The following is a 6568-nucleotide window of genomic DNA, read 5'->3' as shown; positions in this document are numbered from 1 at the left end:
GCCCTCTTGACATGACATAACACCCCTATAGTCACCTTTACGCTCCTATTACCCAATATAGTAGACATAAGATGAGATAATAGGACAGAAAACCTATTTACGACCTTCTAAATACAGGTTTCAACATGATTAGAGCCCTCTAGACATGAAATAAAACCCCTATAGTCACATTTACGCTCCTATTACCCAATACAGTAGACATAAGGTGGGAAAGTAGGACAGACAACTTATTTACAACCTTCTAAATACAGGTTTCAACATCATTAGAGCCTTCTAGACATGAAATAACACCCCTATAGTCACCTTTATGTTTGTTTAACCCAATATAGTAGACATAAGATGAGAACGTAGGACAGAAAACTTATTTACTACCTTCTAAATACAGGTTTCAACATGATTAGAGCCCTCTAGACATAAAATAACACCCCTATAGTCACATTTATGCTCCTATTACCCAATATAGTAGACACAAGATGAGAAAGTAGGACAGAAAACTTATTTGCAACCTTCTAAATACAGGTTTCAACATGACTAGAGCCCTCTGGACATGAAATAACACCCCTATAATCACCTTTACACTTCCATTCCCCAATATAGTAGACATAAGAAGACAAAGTAAGAAATCTGAAAAGGAAGGGGAAAAGAAAGCAGTTGTCTACAACCTTCTAAATACAGTACAGTACAGTAGTAGATATAATAAGAGAAAATAAGACATAATATAGACTTTAGAGTATATAGCTTATTTTTAACTTTTGGGTTCTGCTGCTCATCAGCGTAACTTCACTGACATCTTTGACAACTTTGTATGCGTCTTCCGAATGCCTTATATTTGTATTTTTGTTTGTGTAGCCTTTTTTGTACTTGAAAATGCTTTATTTGGGCAAACAAATGCATAGAATCTGTTTAAATATGCGGATTATAATAATGACTAGGCCATAATAGGCCGTATTCAACCACAAAATTGAATGTTGATTTATTAATTCAATATAACATAAGAGATGTGCTACAAAAAAATAGTAAACAAGACAGTCCAATAGCGGCAAAAGCTTACCTCTGCCTCAGACGTTATGAAGTTAATGTCATGTGATGTGTTCAGACACCCAATCAGTGTTTGGAATACATTCTTGTATATGTCCTTCGTTATTTCGCTGCCAATGTTCAGCCAAGTTATACACACTATTTCTGGGTTAGCTAAGAAGCTAGCCAGTTAGCTAGCCTCACTTCCAAGCCCTCGATGGAGCATCGCTGGGTATTCTTGCAGGTGGCTGCGTTTCACATGTTTGAGTGAAAAATGGCGGCTTCTCAAGCGGTTTTTGGTTGCTTCCCTTTTTCCCATTTTCGCTTTTTTCCCATTTTCCCATTTTCCCTGTCACGATGGACTGTGTAAGTGATAACTGAAACGCATGCGATCATTTATCCTGAGAAGAAATCAGTTGGACACACTTTTCTGTATTTTCAAAATGCCACAAAGCTGCAGTGTTCGGGTCCCACCCTCACAGGGGTGGAACCGCTCGCCTATGTGTATCAGTAGCCACGTTTACATGGACCCAAATATTGCAATTCCATTCGGGTTATTTGCTGAAACGGAAAGAATGTAACCTTTGTATACACCTCATTCCGAGAGAAACGTGCCAATCCGAATGAATATATAATCGGATTCATGAGGGTGGAATATTCTTTTCCCAAATCCGATTGAGGTATCTTGTACCCGCTCAATCGGAAAGTTGTCAGGGTGCGTTCTTGCTCAGCTGTGACGTAACACGCAGACGCAGAAAATGGCGGCGAGCAGTCATCACTGGACTACAGCGGAAAGTTTGTCGTTTTTGATACAAACTTTAAAAGAACTGAACGTAATTGCAAGACTGGACGGTTGAAAAACTCGCAACTCGGACAACCGTGGTAATCACACTCTTGACCGCCATCTTCGACGAATCACGTGATGTTGTTTACGTTTTACTGTGCATGCCCCATTGACTTTTCCGTTTGATTATAGCGGTGCATGTAGACAGGAGATTGGAATATTCCTTTCCATGTATACACTGTTTTCTGGTACGTTATTCGGAAAGAGGAAAATCTCCTCATGTAAACGTGGCTACTGGTGTGGGTATGTGTCTGCTTGTAACCGGTTCGAGTCCAAGCACTAGTGCCTCTTTGTTTCATTCTACAGTCCTTTGACTGTTTAATACTAGCCATCTCTAACATAACGTTATCCAAAATGTATATTTGAACAATTTCCACATGCCAGAACGCCGCATTTATGGTATATTTATGCTCTGATTTTACATGACATCTAGTTAGGAATACGCTTGTTTGCTCCCCCGTTAGCAATTACTGAGGTCTGCTTCCTTGTTTGCCTCAAGGGTCGCTTCCGATGTTCCACAGTGGACCGCAAACAAATGGAAAAAAATACAGGAAAAATATGAGAAACTATTTAAACGGGGTTAGGGGGATGAGTTTCTTGGGAAAACAAGAGGATATGCACTCGGACTGATACTTATCGGACCGATATGAGAGAGTTAGGATGTCATACCGATAAATAACTCAGATCAACAATAAATTAATTAATAATCACCTTAATGAGGTGAGATTATTCATACTTTATGGTTGCTTTTGTAACTTCCACTGAGCTCAGTTTCAAACAAATATGCAAACAAATATTTAATACACTTTAAGAGGAAGGACATTGTACCAAAAAAAAAAAAAAACATTACTGCAAAAGATTTGCCAGAGACCTCCATGGTGTCCCATGGCTGCTCGGATCGTGTGTCCGAATACAGTGCACCTTGCTGGGCCACGCCAGGTAGCTCCTCCCCCTCTATACTGTGGTTCTCCTGATAGTAGTCATATGGTTGCAGTAATTTCATGATATTGGATTAGGACAAATCAACTGGTACTTGGTTAACTCCTAATTTCTTCTTCTCTGGTGTGCACAAATGTAAAAAGTTCTCCCCGTGCATGCGTGGGTTTTCTCCGGGTACTCCGGTTTCCTCCCACATTCCAAAAACATGCTAGGTTAATTGGCCACTCCAAATTGTCCATAGGTATGAATGTGAGTGTGAATGGTTGTTTGTCTATATATGCCCTGTGATTGGCTGGCGACCAGACCAGGGTGTACCCCGCCTCTCGCCCAAGGACAGCTGGGATAGGCTCCAGCACCCCCTCGTGAGGAAAAGCAGTAGTAAATGAATGAATGAATGAATATTGACAAGCATAAAGTTATAAAGATATTGTGAATCTCTACTGTCGAGTTCTGTATGGTCAAACAACAAATCCACTGATGGTCTAAGGTTTTTGCAGAGAGCCCAGCGTGTGTGGCCATTTTAGTCCAACGTTTGTTGTCGAAGTTCAGTGAAATCTCCTTCCAGCAGCTTTTACGGCACTCGGACCGGCTAAAGAGATCAGCCTGAGCCGGTCCCAAAAGGAAGGAAAGCAGAATGATCCGGTTAAGACGGAGTTTAATCCCTGCTCACAGGTGGACACTTCTCCAAACAAGTCAACATGTTTCTTCATTGAAAAGAACAGTGAAAATAAAGTTATCTTGAGAAGTTAGGATTTATTATTGAGACTTCATTTTAAGGCTTTCCTTTATTGCTAATTTCAGAGCCTTTTGTTGAGGACTTGGACTGGATTTACAAGCTGCAGCCTGAAATAGAAGACTTGCTAATTGGCTTGTTAAGAAGCTTCGGCGCCCCCTACTGAAATTGTAGAAGAACCTACTTGATCACTGAAGGTAAAGTAGGGTAAATTCATATGCACAGACTGGAGAGGATGGTTTATGTTTATTTAAAAGTGCATAGGATGAAATATTGGAAAAACATTCCAAATATATACTTAAAAAAATAATTGATGTGTTTTAAGAATACAACTAATACATATAATATTAATATTTTTTTTTTTACATTGTTAGAGCCCTCTAGACATGACATAACACCCCTATAGTTACCTTTACGCTCCTATTACCCAATATAGTAGACATAAGATGGGAAAATACGACAGAAAACCTATTTACCACCTTCCAAATACAGGATTCAACATGATTAGAGCCCTCTAGACATGAAATAACACCCCTATAGTTACCTTTACGTTTGTTTTACCCAATATAGTAGACATAAGATGAGAAAGTAGGACAGAAAACCTATTTGCAACCTTCTAAATACAGGTTTCAACATGATTAGAGCCCTCTAGACATGAAATAACACCCCTATAGTCACATTTGCGCTCCTATTACCCAACATAGTAGACACAAGATGAGAAAGTAGGACAGAAAACTTATTTGCAACCTTCTACATACAGATTTCAACATGATTAGAGCCCTTTAGACACGAAATAACACCCCTATAGTCACATTTACGCTCCTATTACCCAATATAGTAGACATAAGATGAGAAAGTAGGACATAAAACTTATTTACAACCTTCTAAATACAGGTTTCAACATGATTAGAGCCCTCTAGACATGAAATAACACCCCTATAGTCACATTTACGCTCCTATTACCCAATATAGTAGACATAAGATGAGAAAGTAGGACAGAAAACGTATTTACTACCTTCTAAATACAGGTTTCAACATGATTAGAGCCCTCTAGACATGAAATAACACCCCTATAGTCATATTTACGCTCCTATTACCCAATATAGTAGACATAAGATGAGAAAGTAGGACAGAAAACTTATTTACAACCTTCTACATACAGGTTTCAACATGATTAGAGCCCTCTAGACATGAAATAACACCCCTATAGTCACCTTTATGTTTGTTTTACCCAATATAGTAGACATAAGATGAGAAAATAGGACAGAAAACCTATTTAAGGCCTTCTAAATACAGGTTTATATAAATATAATATAAATCCTAATAATAACAAAAATAATGCATACACAATAGTAACAATGGTAATAAAATAATTTAAAAATGATGCATAAATAATATGCCAATCAAATGAATGTACATGAATGAGATGCATCAATATAGAAGGTAGAATTAGATCTATAATGTCTCCCTCACACAGGAATATTTCATGTTTTTTTCTTCGTTTTTTGTTTACCAAAAGCCTGAGCAGATGTCGTGCAAAGATGTCATATTTTGGACTGTCCGTCAGCGTGAGCAGGACACCAATTATGAAGTTACACAGAAAGCCCTCTGAGCATTCGGAGCCAAGCATGTAGCATATTTCAAAATTACATAAAACACCAAATGTGCAGATTACCCTCGCTAATCCAAGGGCCAACTTGTTCATCTTTCTACAATATTGCGGTGTTGGCCACACCCCAATCCGCCCTGGTCTGCGTTTGGGCAGGACAAGATGTTGATCATCAAATGTTCATGCTGTTTCTTCACCAAGGGGGGGCCAACCACATCATTCATAAATTATACAGTTGGATAAGGGAATAGTGGCAGAATATTTTAGTGGCTGTTGGAAGACAAATGTAATAATAATAATAATCATAATAATAATAATAAAAATATAATAATAATAATAATAATAATTATTATTATTATTATTATTATTATAATAATATGTCATGTAAGTGCATTATGTCATGTAAGAGGCAGCCAGGATTACTGTTGCACTGGGGATTACACAGTGGGAAGTTGCAAAAAGCACTGATGCTGTACACACACACACACACACACACACACACACACATTATGCACGCATGGTCACTACATTAGGCACACCTTCATGAGATCCATCTACAAAGCTGACTTTTCCATCTCCTTCATCAAAACTAAGCCTCACGCAAGACTGACTAGGAGCACTACAAGCCGAAAATGTTATTAAAACTTTTTTATACTTACTTTTTTAATTCAACTGATGTTTGGATTTGGGCAAATGTACCTGTTGATTTATCCTAATCCAATATAATGACATGACTACCATCACATGACTACTACCAGGAGAACCAGAGTATAGAGGGGCAGGAGCCACCTGGCGTGGCCCAGCAAGGTGCACTGTATTCGGGCATACTCTCCGAGAAGCCGGTGTGACGGCATGGAGGTCTCTGGCAAACCTTTTGCTGCGCTGGCGTTTCAGGTGGATGATTTTTTGTGTGCTTGATGGTTTCTTTTGGTCCAACAAACACGCAAAATGACTTCCTTGGAAAGAGAATATTTACAGGTGAGCTCAGGGGAAGTTAAAGTCACAGCCAGGAGAAAAAAGGAGCGCTTGATTTGCACAGCCGCACGGCACTGGTCATCGTTTTTGAAAATGGCTGGTTATCGGAGCTATCCTTCACCAATCAGGCTGAAGTGTGGAGCACAAGTTTGTTTGTTACAAAAAACAAATGGGCAATCGAACTGGTGGTCAGAAAAAAGTAGCAATTATGCAAGAATAAACTTCTAATATTACAAGCGAAAATTATGTAGTGGTTTAGTAGAATAGGGTTGAATAATTAAAGAAAGATATTTGTTAAAGTTGCAGAATGACATACTTATAATATTATAAGGAAAATTTGTTTTAGTAGCATGGAATGGAAATACTTAAGAATAAAAATATTTTGTCAAAATATTATGAAAAACAGTGTTGTACATTTTGGCAAATTTGGTTGCGTAAAAAGCTATACTAT

The sequence above is a fragment of the Doryrhamphus excisus genome, chromosome 2 (genome assembly GCF_030265055.1).
Source record: "Doryrhamphus excisus isolate RoL2022-K1 chromosome 2, RoL_Dexc_1.0, whole genome shotgun sequence".
Lineage (NCBI taxonomy): Eukaryota > Metazoa > Chordata > Actinopteri > Syngnathiformes > Syngnathidae > Doryrhamphus > Doryrhamphus excisus.
The sequence above is the reverse complement of the archived record's forward strand: the minus strand, read 5'-3'. Positions refer to the sequence as shown.